The sequence below is a fragment of the Neovison vison genome, chromosome 2, assembly GCF_020171115.1.
Source record: "Neovison vison isolate M4711 chromosome 2, ASM_NN_V1, whole genome shotgun sequence".
In the NCBI taxonomy this organism is placed as follows: domain Eukaryota; kingdom Metazoa; phylum Chordata; class Mammalia; order Carnivora; family Mustelidae; genus Neogale; species Neogale vison.
This window is the reverse complement of record NC_058092.1, coordinates 203,619,916-203,642,619: the sequence shown is the minus strand read 5'-3', so window position 1 is coordinate 203,642,619 and position 22,704 is coordinate 203,619,916. Positions and strand designations below refer to the sequence as shown.

General features: G+C 41.8%; 1 protein-coding gene across 1 annotated transcript in view; it reads left to right on the top strand.

Annotated features, from left to right (window-relative positions):
* The first annotated feature begins 797 nt into the window (after positions 1-797).
* Positions 798-22,704, top strand: part of SLC16A12 (solute carrier family 16 member 12) — a 63,780-nt gene continuing 41,873 nt past the window's right edge. Inside the window, exon 1 of the mRNA XM_044240073.1 lies at positions 798-824. The gene's annotated coding sequence lies outside the window, so the exon portion shown is untranslated. The remainder of the gene's footprint in view (positions 825-22,704) is intronic.

The following is a 22,704-nucleotide window of genomic DNA, read 5'->3' as shown; positions in this document are numbered from 1 at the left end:
TATTGTCTCATCTGAGCCCCAGGAAGAAGTCAAGCCTGAATGTGCATCTGTATTGAGGGTTAGTGGGGTCATGAGTTCCATCATGTACTGAAGGCAGTAGGTGGTGGTGGCGGCATCATTTTTTTTTTTTTTTTATGTTGCAAATTACCCTGCTTTGAACATCACTGTGAAGTGAACTTTCCCCATATTTTGGTTTCTATCCATCAGATAGTTTCCCGGAAGAAGAATCTAGGTCAATGAGTTTGAAACTTTTTATAGGGATTGCCTGATTGGCTCATGGAAGGTTTCTGGATGGTGAAAATGACACACTTGTAGCATTATTTGGGGATTAAGCACTTTCTCAGTCTGTGGTGCTTTATCTGCCTGGGATCATAAAATATTTCCAGAAAACCTGAACTGTTCTGATAACATCTAACTTACATTTTCCCAGGTCCCCCTTGCAATTATAATAAAAACTGTGATTCTGTGGCTCAGCTGATGCCATTTCCTCCCCCATTCGTTTGTAAAGTCCTGGGGAGAAACTAAACTGGTCCATCCTGATTCATCTTTTCCTTAGTGTGAGTTACTGCCCTTGAGGCTTCTCGGTCTGCATGCAAATAGACTCCCCGAAGGTCTATCTTTGATACACATCTGCTTTTTATTCGTAGTTCTGGCCCTCCTGCTGGGACTTCTGCTCTACTCTGAGACAAAATGCAAGTCGTTGATGGCGAGAACGTGAAATGCAGTATGCTGGATTTTCTGCTGATGCAGAGTGATACGGAGTATCTGTTTCGGCGTTGTGGTGGGACTACGGAGACGTGCATTCATGTGACTTGACTTCCCAAGTAATTGTCCCAAGAGTTTCTAAACGATACTTCTCCCCAACTCTGCCAAGCCCACCAGATATATTGATGAGGGAAGCTATGTGAGCAATACAAAGTCAGAAGAAGGAACCATCAGTAATCTTAAATGAATTTTTTTTCAATTTATTTATTTTCAGAAAAACAGTATTCATTATTTTTTCACCACACCCAGTGCTCCATGCAAGCCGTGCCCTCTATAATACCCACCACCTGGTACCCCAACCTCCCACCCCCCCCCACCACTTCAAACCCCTCAGATTGTTTTTCAGAGTCCATAGTCTCTCATGGTTCACCTCCCCTTCCAATTTACCCAAATTCCCTACTCCTCTCTAACGCCCCTTGTCCTCCATGCTATTTGTTATACTCCACAAATAAGTGAAACCATATGATAATTGACTCTCTCTGCTTGACTTATTTCACTCAGCATAATCTCTTCCAGTCCCGTCCATGTTGCTACAAAAGTTGGGTATTCATCCTTTCTGATGGAGGCATAATACTCCATAGTGTATATGGACCACATCTTCCTTATCCATTCATCCGTTGAAGGGCATCTTGGTTCTTTCCATAGTTTGGCGACTGTGGCCATTGCTGCTATAAACATTGGGGTACAGATGGCCCTTAAATGAATTTTGTAAAACTCATAGTTGCAACCATATATGATACAAACTATATTTGTATTTTGTCCTCTGTACATTTCCTGAGCTAATTTTAAACGAAAGTGTGTCAAGTGGGATAAGCGGAAAAAGCAAAAGTGTAGGACCCTGGAGGTGACCATCAACAGAACACACAGTGTGACCAGGCCTGGGGAGCCAGGGTGGGGGGAGAATGCCGTGGCAGCAACTGAGTTGTTTGGGGAGGGCAGGTAGGAACTGAAGACCCAGGAGGCCGCTCCTACCAGATTACAGGGCCAGTTAGGGGGAAAGCCTGCATTTCTACCCAGATCTTTATGCATTAGAATGGCACCTTCTTTATTTGCTTCTTTTTCCAGATTTGAATGTTCAAAATTACCTCTAGAATAATCAGACTTTACAGAAGGGAACAAAAGAGCATACTGCTTCCCCCACTTTCTCTCACATCTCAGGTTTACATTATTTTTGAATGTACTGTGCCAGTGCAGTTAACATACAGTGTTCTGTTAGTTTCCGCTGTATAGTATAGTGATTCAATGCTTCCATACCCAGAGTGCGCTCCTGAAGCCCCATCACCTAACCCCGCATGCCGCCACCCCCCTGCCATCTGGTGACTGTCAAGGTGTTCCCTAAAGTTATGGGTCTGTTTCTTGATTTGCCTCTCTCCCTTTGTTCTTCTTTGTTTTGTTTCTTAAATTCTACATGTGAGTAAATCAGGGTTACATTGTGTATTTTTAATCTCCCTCCTTCTGCCAATAGGGTTTCATTTTGAATTTCTAAAAAATGGCTCTTAAACGTTTGAACTTGTCTTGAATTAGTCCTTGGCAAGAACCGTTTGCCTATCATGGATTCAGTGGATCCTTGACCCTTATTGGAAATGTCAGGTTGTCTACAAAACTCTTGTAACTTGGGCAGAATGCTAACCCAAAAGAAATGTTACAATTCAAATGGGACAGAGTCGCTTAATTGCTGTGATTTGCTGAGCAACTTGAGGGAATTTAAAACAGTTACTCCCTGTCTTCCTGTCCAGGTGGAGCTCAGCTTGGAGAACCTCCCAAGACTAGGCACTGAGCTAACATTTCCCTTTTTGGTTTGATTCAACCAATTTGCCCTGATAACAAGTTTGAAGGAATTTATAATCGAATAGGAAACAAGGTAGGCATTCACCTTGTCAGGTGAAATAGGGTGCTAAGCCCATAACTCGTGGAAACAAGATCACAGAGAGAATACATAGATTCCTACAAGAAATCTTATCAGTTATTTACAGTATCCATCTACAACTAAATGATCGGTGGTGGCACTTAAGCCAGGGGTTGTAAAATCCGCCCTCTTTGGGAGCTCAAGCATGAAGTAGCCGAGCTGTGATTTAATACGGAGGGACAGGGCTCTCGCCCAGTTGCAGAGAACATCATGTCACCATTGGACAGATACTCTGATTCTGTTCTTACTGCCAAGGAAGTATCAGCTGACAAAACCAACAAAAATCCCTGCCCTCCTAGTGTTTACAGTCTCATTTGTCACTGCCTTGGAAAACAAATGACTAAGCCCGTTAGAATGATGGGCAGAGCAAAAGTAGAGGAGTCAGACGCAGTGGTTCCTGTAATAAATTGCATGGATTCCAGATTTGTTCATTTTGAGGCCTTTTTCTCATAGCCAGTGTTTCCGGGTGAGTGTGTTGACTATAATTACAATAGAAGTTGAGGTAGCTTCTTTTTGGCATTCTGCTGGTTTTGTTGCCTTAATTTGCCAAATAACCTTAATCATAAAATATTACTGGCTCTACAAGGCAGCCCCTGGTTTATTTCCTTCCAGTTTTGTTGTTGAATGGAAAATAGAGCGTTGCAAACAATTCCATCTGTCCTGTGCTGGTGGTGATGACTAATTGATAATGACTTGGGCGGGGTCGAGCGCCCCAGCAGGCGGGTTCCTTGCCTCGGGGGCTCCCCCCACCCCAAAGCCCCAGCCCCCACAGGGCCGTGCTCTTACGGGCCTGGTTTTCTGCCCTGCGGTATGACTCTGATGAGGTCACTAGAATAACAAGCCTGGGAGCTTGAACTGAGGAAGCCATGTGCCTTTTCTTTGAGCTTCTTGTGGGAAAATGGGGATAGGAACCATCTGTGACTGCACTTATCTCATTTTCCCAAATAGAACTTCTGGTCTTGCAAAGTGAGGCCAAATTGATAGTTTTGAAAAGAGTAATGCTGGCCACCGGCAGGGATCTATCTAGTCCTCTCTTCTGTTCAGGCTTCAGTGCCCGGGGGGCTGTCTTTAGCAACTGAAGGAGTATTACCAATGTGAGTGTTTGTGGCCAGGATTCCTGACTCGGGAGCTGCGTGGATGTATGTGCCCAGAGCTCCTGCTTGTCTTGCACATTGACGGGGGAGGGGGTATCTGTGTTGAGCTGGGAGGCAGCGATCTGCCCAGCCAGGGTCTCAGCATTCCCAACCTGGGGCATTTTCCCCTGGAGGGACCTGTGAGTCCTGATGGGCACACGTCTTAAAGAAGACATGGGTGTTCCTACTGACACTGTATGCCCTCGGAGGATCACATCACCCACTGAAATTGTAGCCAAACATTTCTGGGACACTTCCACCTCAATACAAAGTCCAGTGGGCACTCTAGGAGCCTAGTGTTTGTGTCTTCCCTTCATACGCTGAAGCCCCAACCAGCAGTGGTGCATTATTAGAAGGTGGGGCCTTTGAAGTTCAAGTTTAGAGGTGGTCATGAGGGTGAACCCTGTGATGGGATTAGTGTCCTTAGAAGAAGGGGGAGAGAGAGAAGAGCTGAGGAGAGGCCATGTGAGCACACAGCCAGAAGATGCCCTCTGCAAGCCCCTGCAAGCCGTGGAGAGAGCTCTCACCAGTGCCCCACCTGGCTGGCACTCTGATCCCCCCTTCCAGCTTTCAGAATTGCAGTAAAATAAATGCATGTTGTTTAAGCACCCCAGACTGTGGTATTTTGTTAGGACAGCCCAAGTGGACTAGGACAGGCTCAGTGCCTCTTCTTAGAGTCTTACCTGATCTGTCAGTACGGTTAATAATATTGTTCCCTTTTTTAAGGGGGGGGCATTTTATACTTTTATTTATATATATATATTTTTATTTACATGTAATATGTTATTACATATTTTCACGGGTACAGGTCTGTGATTCATCAGTCTTCACAATTCACAGCACTCACCATAGCACATACCCTCCCCGATGTCCATCATCAGGGTACCTTATCCCTCCCACCCCTACCCTACCCTCTCCAGCAACCTTCAGTTTGTTTCCTGATACAAATGTAGTGATCAGAAGAGACACGTGCACCCCAATGCTTATAGCAGCAATGTCCACAATAGCCAAACTATGGAAAGAGCCTAGATGTTCCTCAACAGATGAATGGATAAAGAAGGTGTGAGATATGTATACAATGGAATATTACGCAGGCATCAAAAAACATGAAATCTTGCCATTTGCAATGAGGTGGGTAGGACTAGAGGCTAGTATGCTAAGTGAAATAAATCAGTCCGAGAAAGACAATTATCATATGATCTCACTGGTACTAAGAATTTGAGAAATAAGACAGAGGATCATAGGGGAAGGGAGGGAAAAATGAAACCAGACAAAACCAAAGAGGGAGACAAACCGTAAGAGACTCTTGTTCTGTTTTTTGTTTTGTTTTGTTTTGTTTTTTGAGCTCTGACCCTGTGCTTGTCTGGATTTATCTTTACCTTTCTCAATTTCCTTGCAGCCTCTGCTTCTTCTACCCCTCCCTGAAAGATTGGGATTCCTCCAAATCCTACTCATTCTTCTCTCCCACCCACCATCAGGACATCTGGCTCCTCACATTGGGGTCTGTGGACCAGCATAGGCCTCCCTTGTGAGTTTATCAGAAATTCGAATCTCAGGCCCCACTTAGACCCGCTGAATCTGAGTCTGCCATTAACAGGAGACGCCCACAGAAGTCTGAAAGGCCTATTCTTCAACATCTCTGTGACCAGTGGCGTGCCTGGACACTGAGTGCAGGTCTGGACACCAGGTCTCTCTCCTGAGCTCTAGACCAGTTTCTCTAACAGAGCCCCTGGTCCAACCACTTCAGGGTCCCACAGGGATACCGAACTTTGCCGGGTCTAGAGTTTTGTTTCTTTTTTCCCAAATATGCTCCTCTTCCTTCGGGCAACCAATACAATATAGGGGCTCTCCAGAAACGTCTACTTTAGAACTCCTGTTTAACATTGTGCTAGATGGTTTCTTTGGGGTTAGGAGGGCTAATAGCCAGGCAAGATACTCTGATCTGGCTCACCCAGTGTTCATTTGGCCTCTCCTCTGACTGATCTGTGTGGCTAATAGTCTTTTGTTAAATACTTTGAATATTGCCCATGGTGTCATGTTCCTTCAGCAACATGTCTAAGTTTTTTCCTCTGTAGTATGTTCGAAAGCACACAGGTACTAAATAAATTAGGTGCTAATTTTACATTAGTATTACTTATTATATTTGTTATTAATTATAATATATTAAAGGTACTAGTACTTAATATATATTTTTGAGCAAGTAGGAGGTTCTCTGCCTGCAGTGCAAGATTTTCAGCATGTCTGGAATTGACCACAGCTATCCCAAAGGAAGGTTCATTGGGAATATAGTGTGACCCGATGTGTCACATGATTGAATCCTACAATATCTGTGCAATGATAGAGGATGGTGACATCAATTATAGTGCATTTGTACAAATGCTTTACAGCTATTAGAATATCAGAATACATTTACTAACATTCATGGTATCAAATGAAATGACAAGAACAAATTATATAAAATGATTATAGTTTGGGATGTTTTTTAAAGATTTTATTTATTTACTTTACAGACAGAGATCACAAGTAGGCAGAGAGGCAGGCAGAGAGAGAGGGGAGGAAGCAGGCTCGCTGCTGAGCAGAGAGCCCGATGTGGGGCTCCATCCCAGCACCCTGGGATCATGACCTGAGCCGAAGGCAGAGGCTTTAACCCACTGAGCCACCCAGGCGCCCCTAGTTTGGGATTTTTTTTGAAGTGCGGTGAAATATATACAGTACAATTTACCATTTTAATGTTTTCAAGAGTACAGTTCTGTACCATTAAGTACATTCATCTTGTTGTGCAATGATCCCCACCATGCATCTCCAGCACTTTTTTTCTATCATTTCAAACTGAAACTCCATACCCATTGAACAGTAACTCCCCATTCTTCATCCATCCAGTCCAGAACCACTGTTCTTTCTGTTTCTATGAATTTGACTATTCCAGATACCTCACATAAATGGAAGCATATAATATTTGTCCCTTTGTGACTGGGGAAAACATTCACTTAGCATGTTTTCAAGGTTCATCCATGTTGAAATGTGTCAGAACTTCCTTCCTTTTTAAGGCTGAATAGTAAGCCATTGTGTATATACACCACGTTTTGTTTCTTCATTCATCTGGACACTTGGATTGCTTCTACCTTTTGGCTGTTGTGAATATTGCCGTTATGAATGTGAATGTATGGATATCTGTCTGAATCCCTGCTTTCGCTTCTTTTGGGTATACCCCCAGTAGTGGACTTGGTCGATTGTATGATAATCCAATTTTAAATTTTAAATTACAATTAAATTAAAATTAATTTTAATTAAAATCTAAATTAATTGAAATGAATTTCAATCAAATTTAAATTTATTAAAATTCATTTTAATTAAAATTTAAATTTATCAAAATTAATTTTAATTTAACTCTAAATTTGATTTAATTTTGATTTAAATTAAAATTGATTTAAAATTAAATTTAATTAAATTTTAATTTAAATTAAAATGAAATTTAAATTAAAAAGAGCCACCATATCGTTTTCCAGTGGCGGCTGCAGCATTTTACATTTCCACCAACAATGTACAAGGGATCCAATTTTCCTGCATCCTTGCTAACACTTGTTATTCTCTGGTTTTGTTTTTTGTTTGTTTGTTTGTTTTTTATGATATTCATTGTGATGGATATATGGAAAGATATATTTACAGGGGCGCCTGGGTGGCTCAGTTGGTTGAGCGGCTGCCTTCAGCCCAGGTCATGATCTCAGGGCCCTGGGATTGAGTCCCTCATCGGGCTACCTGCTCAGCAGGGAGCCTGCTTCCCTCTCTCCCTCTGTCTGCTGCTCTGCCTACTTGTACTCTCTATCTCTCTGTCAAATAAATAAATAAAATCTTTAAAAAATTGATTAAAAAAAAGATGCATTTACATATGTACATAATATAGAAACCATTTCTCCAGAGGACCTACTCCAAATGAAAGCAGTGTAGATGATTTTTATTATTCTCTCTGATGACTATTCTCTCCCTTTTCTCTCTCCCTTTTCTGCATTAAGGATGCATGATCCGTGTAATTAAAAACGCCTGAAGCTCAGAGTCAAGCTATGTCTTCAATTCAGGCCTTGGTAGTAACTCCTGTTTGTCTGGCTGTGCAGCCTTCAGGTGGGCCTCCTACTTGCTGATTTTGGACTTGGCGCCGCTGCTGTCACAAGGACAGTCTTCACGTTAAGGCTGTCCACCGCCACTCCTATGCTTGAGGCCTGGCTCACAGGGACAGTCTTCACGTTGAGGTCCTCCACAGCCACTCCCGTGCCTGAGGCCTGGCTGCAGCTCTTTCCTCTGCCGGGTGAAGCAGCCCCAGGCTTTGTTGGCTGTACAGGAGGCTCAGAAACTGATTACAACCAGGTCTCAGCATGTGGCTTTCTGTGCCTGAGGCCACCTTCCTCCCCCAACTGGATTTTTAGCACAAAGAAATCTCCTTTTTGGGTTATGTTTACTTGGCAAGCTTTTGGCTGGTCATCTTGGTTGATTACAAATGAAAGGGAAAGTTACTTTCTTCCTAGTCTGTGCATTATATATTCTGTAATTTTCCAAAGTGTTTCAGGGCTCATTCATCACAAGAGTCTGTGTCGGCTTCAAAAGTGGTAAGGGTTGCCTATGTACCAGTTTAGAAAGACCCAAAAGAAATCCTTTCACATAGTGAATGACTACATTCATGCACAGAAGAGTTGTCCAGAGTGCAATAATATAATTTATTCCTTTCTTTTTCAAATTACTATATTGGATCACGTGCAGACCGAAAGGGTGACTTTTCTGCTTGTTTTTGAGAACTCAGGAAGGAACGGGGCATGGGTGATAAGGGAAGGCTTAGCGAATGCTCTGTACTTGTGATGGGGTGTTTTAATCAATTACCAGTGACCTTTTGTTGGAACCTTTTCCTGGTGGTTTTGTTTGGACATGATGATCCTGGCTGCATAGTTTGAAGCAAAGTCAAAGAGACTTTTGAATGGTCCAGACTTGAGCTGTTAGCACTTGGAGCTGGTTTCGTGCGGATGTGAGCAAGAGTGGTGAGATCTGATGACTAAGTCTGGGGCCTCCGAGAGATGGAGGGAGTGGAAGCTGAGGACACATCCCCTACGAGAGGCAGGAGAGCAATTCTGCATCTTCATCCTGGTCTTTCTGGATGAAGCATCACTGCTCCTTCGATCTCAACACTTCTTCCTGTGCCCAGATTTCTCGGAGATGACATCTCAAAGGAGAAGCTGTTGATAACTTTGAGTTTGGCTTTGGAGCCCCTTCCTCCCTCACTTCCAGCCTCCCAGCACGCAGGCTCCTCTTCTTCCAGGCCTGCCACTGCGCGCCGTAGCCTCACCCAGCACAGGCCTCGGTGGCCCATCTTGCATGGGGACAGCTGCAGACATCACTGCCCACAGTCTGACTGCAGGCTCAGCTTCAGGGTTCCACCGATCACCCCCATCCCCCACCCTGCCGACCCCCTTGGTCTTTCTCAGTCACTGCCTCTGACTCATCTGCTTGTGTCTCTTCCTTCTCAAGGCACATCTAGAAGGTCATGTGCTCCAGCCCTTGCTGGACTTTCCCTCCCGTCTCTCCATACAGGCTACCTCCACTCCCCGCACATTCTGTTCATCACTGTGTCCACCCCTCACAAGAAGGCAGCCACCCACTGGGAGAGGGCCTTCTCAGGTTTGTGGGATTTTATGGGGAGCTTTTATCATTCTAGGTGGGATTGGGATAGCAACTATGGATGAGAGGACATTACATGAGCAGTTCATGAGTTTTCTTCTTACCGAAGTCACCACAGCATTTTACAATCTTTAAATAAAAATAAGGTCATGTTTATATAATGAGGTTAATCAAGGACCTACCACTTCTGTAAGACACAGTTAATATGAAAAGAAAGTAATGAACAAAAAAAGATAGAAACCAGTTCCATGAGAAATAAGTCATTTTGACATATTTATAATTTAATAAGTTCTGTTATTCAAAGAGAAGGTCGCGTTATCCTTTTTGAAGCCTGTTGTTTTGAAGGATCTGGGGCTGTTTTTGAGAATCTTCACTGGAGAGAAGGGAACTAAGTGCTTGTCTGTTTTGACAAGGTACTTCTTATCAACTAGAAACCCCCAGCCCCTGACCTCAGATTATAATTTTAATTGTGGGTAGAACACGAGTTTCCTCTAAGCTTTGCTGGGCACCGTTGCTTCTCATTTTTTAAATTTTTGCCAAAGAGGTAAGAGAGGGCAGACTGCTGGCTTCTTTGGACAGATGGAGGTCTAATGGATATGAAGTTGGGGAATTCCTGATCCTCTGCCAATTAATATTTATAAGCATCATGTTGGTCTCAGTCTGTGGCAGCCAATGTGACTTGGCAGCTGGAAACATAGACGTATGCTCTTTATGGAATGGGTATCGACTTTATTGATGCCTCGCAAATGCAAAGCCAAGATGAGTGATGTTTATTTGCTTGTGTAATCCCAAGGGCTCAAGGCACTTGACACATTTTTGATAGCCCTCCAGTTGCCTGGCTCTGAAACACGGCAAACCTCTGGGCAAGATGCTGAATTCTCAGGAGCATTGCCCATCAGCTGGTGAATGCGTGCAGGATCCAGTTCTCAGTTGTACCAGGAATATTTCTATGGGCATCGCTCCTGCCTGAATTCCAGCATCATAAGGTGGGTGTGCGGGCTGTGTACGCCCCTCACTCCTCTCAGGCAGGGCTTTTCAGCGGTCGTGAATCTGTGAGTAGCCAGTCTGCATAACAGAGATGGAAAACACCATGGTAAGGATCCAATTGTCTGCTATCTATGAAGCAATTCATCTTTCATTTTCAAGAAATATTCGTTGGGACCTTGCTAAATGTTAAACTTGTTCTAGGTCTTGGGAACCCAGCAGCATTTAAATAAAATAGGCAAAATTCCCTCCCTCGTGGAGCTTACAGTTTTGTCCAGAAGGCAAATAATAAACAATTAAATTAATGAATGATACTTCAAATAGTGGTAGCTCTAAGGCAATGAAAAAGCCCAATTAGTTGGAGAGTTATTAAGGGGTTGTGGGGATAGGAGACATCATAAATTACTATGGTGGGGAAGGGGTCTCCTAGAAAGAAGCATCTGGCCTGAGATCTGTATGACAAGAAGGAGCCATCCATGTAAAGATGAGGAAAGAGGGGGCTTTCTAAGCATGAAGGGGCTTTCAAGGCTTTCAAGTGCAAAGGCTATGAGGCAGAAAAGAATTTGGGAAGTTCAGAGAACAGAAAGAAGGGCTAGGATGCTACTTCTCCATGACTGAGGGAAAGGGTTAGAGTACTAGAAGGGGAAATATGATGATTTGAAAAGTGTCAGATCATTCAAGGTCTTATGGGTTATAAGGAGTTTAGGTTGTATTCTCAGGGAAAGGGGAAACCATTAGAGAGTTTTAAGCAGGGGAGTAATATGATCTGATGTATAGTTTTGCCCAACACCTGACTTTGCATTTATAGTCCATAGTCTTCCCTTTTCATATCCTGACTTTTTTTTTTCCAATTTATTTATTTTCAGAAAAACAGTATTCATTATTTTTTTCACCACACCCAGTGCTCCATGCAAGCTGTGCCCTCTATAATACCCACCACCTGGTACCCCAACCTCCCACCCCCCCGCCACTTCAAACCCCTCAGATTGTTTTTCAGAGTCCATAGTCTCTCATGGTTCATCTCCCCTTCCAATTTACCCAAAAGCACATACCCTCCCCAATGTCCAACCCTACCCCCCTTCTCCCAACCCCCCTCCCCCCATATCCTGACTTTTTAATATATAATGTTCTAGAGGTTTTTTTTGTTTTTTTTTTGTTTCTAGAGGTTTTATAAATATTTTTATTATATATATTTGGTAAAAATGGGGTAGATCATGCCTAGTTTTGTAACATAATTCATTCACATATCTATATATCATTTTTAAAAATTTTTTTATTTTTTATAAACATATATTTTTATCCCCAGGGGTACAATCTGTGTATCGCCATGTTTACACACTTCACAGCACTCACCATAGCACATACCCTCCCCAATGTCCATAACCCCACCCCCCTTCTCGTAATCCCCCTCCCCGCAGCAGCCCTCAGTTTGTTTTGTGAGATTAAGAGTCATTTATTGTTTGTCTCCCTCCCAATCCCATCGTGTTTCATTTATTCTTCTCCTATCCCCTTAACCCCCCATGTTGCATCTCCACTTCCTCATATCAGGGAGATCATATGACAGTTGTCTTTCTCTGCTTGACTTATTTCACTAAGCAGGGTATTCATCCTTTCTGATGGAGGCATAACACTCCATAGTGTATATGGAGTATACATCTTCCTTATCCATTCATCCATTGAAGGTCATCTTGGTTCTTTCCACAGTTTGGCAACTGTGGCCATTGCTGCTATGAAAATTGGGGTACAGATGGCCCTTCTTTTTTTTTTTTTTCAATTTATTTATTTTCAGAAAAACAGTATTCATTATTTTTTCACCACACCCAGTGCTCCATGCAATCCGTGCCCTCTATAATACCCACCACCTGGTACCCCAACCTCCCACCCCCCCACCACTTCAAACCCCTCAGATTGTTTTTCAGAGTCCATAGTCTCTCATGGTTCACCTCCCCTTCCAATTTACCCAAATTCCCTACTCCTCTCTAACGCCCCTTGTCCTCCATGCTATTTGTTATGCTCCACAAATAAGTGAAACCATATGATAATTGACTCTCTCTGCTTGACTTATTTCACTCAGCATAATCTCTTCCAGTCCCGTCCATGTTGCTACAAAAGTTGGGTATTCGTCCTTTCTGATGGAGGCATAATACTCCATAGTGTATATGGACCACATCTTCCTTATCCATTCATCCGTTGAAGGGCATCTTGGTTCTTTCCATAGTTTGGCGACCGTGGCCATTGCTGCTATAAACATTGGGGTACAGGTGTCCCTTCTTTTCACAACATCTGTGTCTTTGGGGTAAATACCCAAGGAGTGCAATTGCAGGGTCATAGGGAAGCTCTATTTTTAATTTCTTGAGGAATCTCCACACTGTTCTCCAAAGAGGCTGTACCAACTTGCATTCCCACCAACAGTGGAAGAGGGTTCCCCTTTCTCCACATCCTCTCCAACATTTGTTGTTTCCTGTTTTGTTAATTTTGGCCATTCTAACTGGTGTAAGGTGATATCTCAATGTGGTTTTAATTTGAATCTCCCTGAGGGCTAATGATGATGAACATTTTTTCATGTGTCTGATAGCCATTTGTATGTCTTGATGGGAGAAGTGTCTGTTCATATCTTCTGCCCATTTTTTGATGTGTTTGCCTGTTTCGTGTGTGTTGAGTTTGAGGAGTTCATTATAGATCCTGGATATCAACCTTTTGTCTGTACTGTCATTTGCAAATATCTTCTCCCATTCCGTGGGTTGCCTCTTTGTTTTTTTGACTGTTTCCTTTGCTGTGCAGAAGCTTTTGATTTTGATGAAGTCCCAGAAGTTTATTTTGGCTTTTGTTTCCTTTGCCTTTGGAGACATATCTTGAAAGAAGTTGCTGTGGCTGATATCAAAGAGATTACTGCCTATGTTCTCCTCTAGGATTCTGATGGATTCCTGTCTCACATTGAGGCCTTTTATCCATTTTGAGTTTATCTTTGTGTACGGTGTAAGAGAATGGTCGAGTTTCATTCTTCTACATATAGCTGTCCAGTTTTCCCAGCACCATTTATTGAAGAGACTGTCTTTTTTCCACTGTATATTTTTTCCTGTTTTGTCGAAGATTAATTGACCATAGAGTTGAGGGTCCATATCTGGGCTCTCTACTCTGTTCCACTGGTCTATGTGTCTGGTTTTATGCCAGTACCATGCTGTCTTGGTGGTCACAGCTTTGTAATAAAGCTTGAAATCAGGTAACGTGATGCCGCCAGCTTTATTTTTGTTTTTCAACATTTCCTTAGCGATTCGAGGTCTCTTCTGATTCCATACAAATTTTAGGATTATTTGCTCCAGCTCTTTGAAGAATGCTGGTGGAATTTTGATCGGAATGGCATTAAAAGTATAGATTGCTCTAGGCAGTATAGACATTTTAACAATGTTTATTTTTCCGATCCAAGAGCATGGAATGGTCTTCCATCTATTTGTGTCTTCTTCAATTTCTTTCATGAGTGTTCTGTAGTTCCTCAAGTACAGATCCTTTACCTCTTTGGTTAGGTTTATTCCCAGGTATCTTATGGTTCTTGGTGCTATAGTAAATGGAATCGATTCTCTAATTTCCCTTTCTGTATTTTCATTGTTAGTGTATAAGAAAGCCACTGATTTCTGCACATTGACTTTGTATTCTGCCACGTTGCTGAATTGCTGTATGAGTTCTAGTAGTTTGGGGGTGGAGTCTTTTGGGTTTTCCATATAAAGAATCATGTCATTTGCGAAGAGAGGGAGTTTGACTTCTTTATTACCAATTTGGATACCTTTTATTTCTCTCTGTTGTCTGATTGCTGTTGCTAGGACTTCTAATACTATGTTGAACAAGAGTGGTGAAAGTGGGCATCCTTGTCTTGTTCCTGATCTCAATGGGAAGGCTGCAAGCTTTTTCCCATTGAGGATGATATTTGCTGTTGGTCTTTCATAGATAGATTTGATGAGGTTCAGGAATGTTCCCTCTATCCCTATACTTTGAAGCATTTTAATCAGGAACAGATGCTGGATTTTGTCAAATGCTTTTTCTGCATCAATTGAGAGGACCATGTGGTTCTTCTCTCTTCTCATATTAATTTGTTGTATCACATTGCATATCTATATATCTTGAACAACTTTCCTTTTTAGTAATTATACTTCAGCCCATCGTATGTAAATGAGAGATCATAGCTAATGTAATTAACCTCAATCAATTGAACTAGTAAATATTTACTTTCTATTTACTGGTTATAAAAGTAATACTTGATTCTTGTTTTATTTTGTTTTTTGTTTTCTTATTGTTTTTAAGTAGTACACAATTAGATAAATTAAAAAGTTGTACCTATATCTAACTATATCTTATGTAGTCTGAGTGCCCTTATAATTTACAATTTGGAGGGAATAAATACATAGTTAATATACATACATAAAGTATGGGTTTGGCCTCAATAAGAAAATGTTATCTTATATATTGTTAGAAAGGGCCTTCTTTAATTAAGAGAAACATGCTTTTTTTTAAAGATTTTATTTTTTTGAGAGAAGGAAAGCGAGAGAGCGAGGGGAGGGGCAGAGGAAGAGGGAGAAGCAGAATCCCTGCTGAGCGTTGGGACCTGTGGGGCTCGATTCCACAACCCCAAGATCACGACGCTCAAGTGATTGCACCACCCAGGCACCTCCAGAGAAACCTGCTTTCAATGAAATCATTCTGGGTTTTCTTTTTTTTTCTGATGTCTATACCCTTCTAATGCTTAAATCAGTAATTGTGCACCGGATAGCAATAGCATGTAATAGGATGCAGCTAAATTAAAAGTCAGGAGATTTCATCCCATTCTGCTTCTAACCAACTGTGTATGCAGGAGACTATCTGGGCCTTGATCTAATGCTCTTTCCCCTGTACCAGGGAATTGAATTCCCAGGGAATGAAGAACAAGGAATTCTCCCCATGGGCGTGCCACTACCCCCGTTGCACCGCTGTGCTTTCCAACTTAAGCTAAAAAGACCTGGTCTGCGTTTTCAGAAATTTGATACAAAAAAAGTCATATACTATAGTTTGATTTACGAATAATTAACATTTCTTATTGTTATAAAGAGTTACATGTTAACTTCTGAATTTCTTTGTTTTTACCTGTATTCTTTAAGAACACATACATAGTAATCGTACTACTGAGTATTTACCCTAAAGATACAAATGTAGTGATCCCAAGGGGCACATGCCCCTGAATGTTTATAGCAACACTGTCCACAATAGCCAAACTATGGAAAGAACCTAGATGTCCATCAACAGATGAATGGATAAAGAAGATGTGGTATACACACACACACACACACACACACACACACACAATGGAATACTATGCAGCCATCAGAAGAAATGAAATCTTGCCATTTGACAATGTGGATGGAACTAGAAGGTATTATGCTGAGTGAAATAAGTTAATCAGAGAAAGATTTATCATATGACCTCCCTGATATGAGGAATTTAAGAGGCAGAGCAGGGGGTTTGAGGGGTAGGAAAGGAAAAAATGAAACAAGATGGGACCAGGGAGGTAGACAAAATATAAGAGACTCTTAATCTCACGGAACAAACTGAGTGTTGCCGGTGGGGGGGAGGGTATGGAGAGGGTGGTTGGGTTATGGACATTGGGGAGGGTATGTGCTATGATGAGTGCTGTGAAATGTGTAAGCCAGACAATTCACGGACCTGTACCCCTGGGACAAATAATACATTATATGTTAATAAAAATAATTAATAAAAAGAAAAAAGAACACATCCATAAAACCAAAGAAGCTGGATATTCTCTGTGACCTGAGGAGAACATGTTTACCGATGTGGTGTAAGACCTGATAAGATGGTTTTGAGTGGACGCAGCATGTGGATCTAGCAGTCCCCCCTTATCCTTGGGGGATATGCTCCAAGATCCCCAGTGGATGCCTGAAACCAAGGATAATACTGAACCCTATTTACACTATGTTTTTTCCTAAGATAAAGTTTAACTTATCTTTTTTAATCTAATTTTTATCTAATTTAATTTTTTTATTTTTTATTTTATTTATTTTTATCTAATTTAATTTTTATCTAATTTAACATATCTAGGATAAAGTTTAATTTATGAATTAGGCAAAGTAAGAGATAAATAACAATAATAAGAAAATATAACCATTGTGACAGTATAGTGTAATAAAAGTTATATGGATGTGCTCTCTCTCAAAACATCTTACTGTACTCACCTTCTTGTAATGATATGAGATGGTAAAATGCCTATGTGATGAGATGCACTGAGGGGAATGATTAAACACTGTCTTCTTAAGGGTTGTTTTACCTTTTATATTTTGTTCTATAATATACCGGAAATTGATGTTCATGAATGGGGTAAGATTGGGGGCTTTGGGGTTTTTTGTTAATTTTTTTTTTTGCACACTCTCATGTGGGTATGTTTTTGTAGTGTTTTTCATCATGTATATTTTCTGTTCCTGGGACACTTGTTCTCTGAATGTTGGATCTCCTGAGTTTGTCCAGTAATTTTCTTATTTCTCCTAATATTCTATATCTTTGCGTTTTTGTCTACTTTCTGGGTAGACAGAATTTTACTTTCCAATTCTTCTATTGAATTTTACATTTTTACTCTCATATATTTATTTATTTTTTAACTTTTATTTTAATTTTAAGTAGGCTCTATACCCAGCACAGAGCCCATTGCAGGGCTTGAACTCTTGACCCTGAGATCAAGACCTGAGCTGAGATCAGGATTCAGATGCTTAACTGACTGAGCCTTCCTGGCATCCCTCTACTCTCACATATTTTTTAAAGATTTTATTTGTTTATTTGAGAGAGCGAGACAAAGAGAGCGTGCATGAGCTGGGCTGGGAGGGGGAGGGCAGAGGGAAAAGGAGAAGCAGATTCCCCACTGACCAGGGAACCCGATGTAGGGCTCAATCCCTAACCCTGAGATCATGATCTGAGCGGAAGGCAGATGCTTAACCAACTGAGCCACCCAGGTGCCCCTCTCATATTTTTAATTCCAAGACTTCTTTTTTAGTTCCCGAATGTTTCTGTGTTATAGCCTCCTTTTCCCATTTCATTCGCGAGCTGTCTTTTCTTTATCTCTCTTGAGTGGTTTTAAAATTTTTCTTTCGGGGTGCCTGGGTGGCTCAGTTGGTTGGGCACCTGCCTTTGGCTCAGGTCATGATCCCAGGGTCCTGGGATCAAGCCCCACATTGGGCTCCCTGCTCAGCTGGGAGCTCGCCTCTCCCTCTCCCTTTGCTACTCCCCCTGCTTGTGCTCTCTTGCTCTCTCTCTGTGTCTGTTGAGTAAATAAGTAAAAATCTTAAACAAAAAAATTTTTTTCTTTCATGTCCTTGTCCTTTTCTTTTATGCTCTGAATTGTCCTTATTTCCTCTGTGTTCATTACCCGCCCCCACCCCCACTCCTGAGCCCTCCATCCCAGCTCTTGTATTAGAGTCTTTTAATTAGCTGGTGATCTTTGGTTGTCTATTCGTTGAGGAATGAGACACTCAGGAGCTGATCAGGATGGGAGGACTTGTGAACTGGCAGCTGTGTTATGGTGAGCAGTTCTGTTGGATTTAGTTCCTGCATCTCCCAAGTGAAAATGCTTTTTTTCTCAGTGTGGTCTGTTTCTCCAAGGCTGCATCTCTGGGTTCTGCCTGGTGGTCGGAAGACTGACGGCTAGTCATATGGCGCCAGGGTGATTTACCATTTAGCATGATATTGATTTAATCCGCTTGTGTTCATGTAGTGCCCCATTCTAGCTTTATCGGCCATCCCCAGTAACGTAGCATGCAGCGTTTCCACAGAGTAAAATCTAGTTTCTTCCAGAGAGGGGATGGCTAAAGACTTTCCATTAATGCTCTTATTTTTAACCCTGTCTCATACTCACTGCCTTTAGAAATCTCTGTTCCTTCATTCTTGACACTTCCTGGGATTCTGCGGTTGGCTTACTTCTTACTGTATTCCCTCCCTGTTGAATTAGCTTTTAGTTCCCTGCTGTGTTGCGTTGTATACCGTCTGTCCTTTCCCTCCCAGCTTCCCAAATGTGCTTTACATTGTTGAACTCACTGTCCTCTTCTCGCCTGGGCCCTTCCTCTTTGCAACTTCTTTTTTATTTCTTTACTATTAGTGGTGTTTCAGGAGAGAGTAGATATAAATATGTGTGTTCAATCTGCTATATTAAATTGGAAGTTGAATGTACCACAACTTATCCAACTGATTCTCTGCTCTTGGCAACTTACTCCAGCGTATTTGCAGTTAGAACGAATGCCGACGTGCCCTTATCCAAACATATATGTGCCTATGGGGGAGCGTGGCTGTATGACATGCCTGCACCAAAGCAAGTTCATTTAAACTTTTGGTAGATACTGCCTGCTGCAACTCAAAAAAATCGAATGAACAAACACTGTTAACAGTGTGAGATTGAACACATTTTTATTCATGAATTAGCTCTGTGTCCTTCCCAATCCTTGACTGAAAACCTTCTATTTAGTATTTTTGGCAGACTTTCATATTAGATAAGTGAAAATTTCAATACTAAACATTACTGTATTATAGTTCCTCAAGAAAAAAATTGTAGCGTGTGGGTGATTAATTACCAACAGGAATGGAGCCAATATGATTCCTTGGGTTTTCTTTATTTCTGCTCTGTTCCTGTGGCTCATAGTACTTCAGTCTCATAGGCTTCCAGAAGTTTAAGCACTAAAGGAACCGATGACTGATGTGGTAATAGTCTGCTTTGACAAAATTACTTTGGTGAGAACCCTTCATTTGTCTGTTTCACGTTACAAATTCATTCTCCTGATTCTTCTACTTCTGACGTGGCTGCTGGCCCATCTGATTACATGAGTGTTTGTGCAAAAAGAGATAAAAATGTGTTTGTTTAGGCCTGTAGAACACGGGTAGTATAAGCATGTGGGATGGAGAGCCAACTGGGGAATTGGGAAGGAATAGAGAATTGGGAAGAACCACAGATGGAGAGTTTGACAGCTTTGGGTTTGCTTCCTGCCTCAGCCACAAATTACGGCAAGATCTTGGAAAATCATGTAGGCTCTGAGCCATGAATAACAATGATTATAAAAACTAGATACGATTTTTGGGTGTAAGAGATAGAAATCAAATGCAATGTGACCAAAAACAAAAACAAACAAACAAAAAAGAATTCATCTATATACCTAACAGAGAACCCCAGGGGCAGAATTTAGACATAACCAAATTCAAATGTTTACACAACTTCGGAAATCTGTATTTCTCTCTCACTCCTTCCCTTTCCTGGTTGACTTCATTTTGGGTGGGGGTCCCTCCAAGTAGAGATAAAAACAGCTACCAGCAAGCTCTATGTATTCATTCTGGGACTTGAGAACCCCATGTAAAGAAAGCACTCTTTCCCAGTTGTTTCAGCAAATAACCCAAGGCCGACTCTTACTGGTTGAGCTTGGCTCACAAGTGTCTGGATAAATCTGTGTCTCCGACTGGCCAGGCCTCTCCAGGAGCATGTAGTTTCCTGAGGCGTGTGAACTAAGAATGGATGGGATGACCAAGGAGAGCAGCTGCTGCCCAGAGGAAGGGCCAGGGATGCTGGGCAGAAAAAGAAGCAAGAGTTGACCATTAATCACCCTTCTCTGTTTTTCTCACTAGAGGGTGGGAGGCTGAAATACAGTAATAAATGTCATAATGTAATAAATAATGTAATAATGTGATAAATAAATGTATTATAAGCTCCATAGCACTATATAACCAATGTAAGGTATTCTTTTTATTCCACTTTATGGAATAAATGATATCCATTTAATTATATCCAAAATGGAATAAATTGTATCCATTTGATTCCATTTTATGGATACTCAACTATGAGTAAGTAATACAGATTCACCCACATAAATGATTTGTAGTTCTTTTTTGCAAGTTCTTTTAGGCCTGGGTGGGTTGTCCTCATGCCTGTTTCTAAACTGGTCTTGTCTCAGCCACATGAGCTAAGGATGACTTCAAGGGAAGATCGAGAAGAACCTTTAGTGGATAGTCTCTGTACATTTATCATCATCTACATAGAGTCTTGTTTAAAATGTCTTGGTCAATGAAATAATGATCATGACAGATTATTCTGTCTGGGTATATAACAGTTATGGCCAATGAAGATTACACAGTTTTAAAATACAGAAATTGATCTTTTGTTTGCTCATAAGTATGACACCAGAAACAAAAGAAGCCAGGGGGAAGACATGGTTATCACGTTAGCACAAAGTGTGACAGCATCTTCCAAATATTCCCTGTTTCTCTTGGTAACCCGTTTTGATATTACCCATGAATTGATCTAAACTTCTCTTGAATCTGTTTATACTTAAATTGGTATTGCCTCTGGAGATGAGTTCCCTAACTTTTTTGTAGGTCCTATTAATATGACTCATTTTATATGGGTGGTATAGGGAACGAGTCCTACTTACAGAATGTAATAAAGTGGCAACTTTATTTTTCATCTCCTATTTTCCTTTAGAACCTGCTCAGTGCCATCTCTGAATGAAAACCTGGTACCCTGGCTTTCCATTCATTCTTGGGTTACAGGTGGTCCCTTGGTCACCCCAAGTCACAAACACGGTCTCGGTTCAGAAATTAGAAGAGCTAACTCATGCAAATAATAAGAACATAGAATTGGATTTAATGCCAGTCCTTACCTTCTCATGCAGGGAGGGCCACTAAAAAGTTGGCCATTTGGCGTGGGAGAGAAGGCATGATTCTTTCCACTTTGCCAGCCTAATGTCTCTTTCTTACAAGGTTGCTGTAATTTTTCTTTTTTCTTTATTTCTTTTTAAGTCTTCTAGAGCCTGGTTCAAGTAGAAGTGGGGATTAGGAGAAGAGGGCACAATCTTGCACTTGTCAACTCTTAATATAGTGTGTGTTTTTTTGTTTGTTTGGTTTTGGTTCTTGTCTTTTGCTTATTGGGTTTTTGTTGGTGGTGGTTGGTTGGTTGGTTTTTTGCTCAACCTTTCCAGGCACAACATCTGTGAGACATGTAGTACAACCTCCTTGGCTCCCGCTTCTCCAGCAGTTAAGGACCTTCGGTGTTAGAGGAGCACCCCATCCCACTCTGGCAGGATGTTCTCTTGAGCAGTACTGGAATGGCTCCAGGCAGCTCTTTCCTCAGCAAGGTCTGTGTCTGACCCAAGGGAAACTCCTCTGCACCTGTTGAGTTTTCTTGAGAGAAGGGGCAGTGAGGCTGTACGGTATCCAGAACTGATAGGGATGAAAGCCACTCTAGTCAGTTTCTGACATGTGTATTTTCATTTTGGCTCTTGTCACATCAAAGCTTCTAATTATCCTGATACTGTGCAGAATAAACTCAACCAGACCTTGCTGTGTCTGGGTAGAGCCTGTATCTTAGTTCCCTGTGAGCTCTCCGTGTCCTGGGCCATAGCCATCCTCCTTATTTCCTTTACATGAGGGAGGTAGTCCTTTGGGAATCCATACAGCTCAGAGAGGGAACATCTCTAGGCTTCTAGGGCATCTGTTGGGAAACTGTCACTCTGGTTGGTTTATTGGGGCTCCTGTCCCAGGCATACACATTACAATGACCAAATTAATTAAAGCTAGATTATTTTATTATTTTTTAAAGATTTTATTTATTTACTTGACAGAGAAATAGCTCACAAGGAGGGGGAGTGCCAGGCAGAGGCAGAGGGAGAAGCAGGCTCCCCGACAAGCAGGAAGCCTTATGTGCGGCTTGATCCCGGGTCCTGGGATCACGACCTGAGCAAAAGGCAGATGCCTTACTGACTGAGCCTCCCAGGTGCCCCAAATCTAGATTATTTTAAAACTTCTCTGAACCTCTTCTGCAGCCCATCAGTTTGAGGGAGGGGGTTTGTCTGCCAAGCTCTTATTTATTACTTCTACAGTCACAGAATCAATTTGGGCAGGAAAATGAAATTCTGCTAAACGGAATTATGGTACCGTGATGCCGAGCTCCACTGACAGTGAAGGGCATGTACCCATGTCCTCTTCTGAAAGACCATCATGTATGTGAGTCCCTGAGCACAGTGCCTGGACCACAGATCAGTGCTCACAAAACAGTAGCTGTGGCTATTATGATGCTATTCATCTATAGAATTAAAATGTTGAGTTGTCTTTTTGCCCCACCATTCTGGACATTTCCTTTAAACACCCAATTCATCAAATGTTATTTGCCCTTAGAGAACCCTTGTTGCATTGCCCCGATTGGCCATGCTCCTTTGGAGGAATCTGACCCTTTGAACAGATTGCACAGAGCCTATGGCCTCC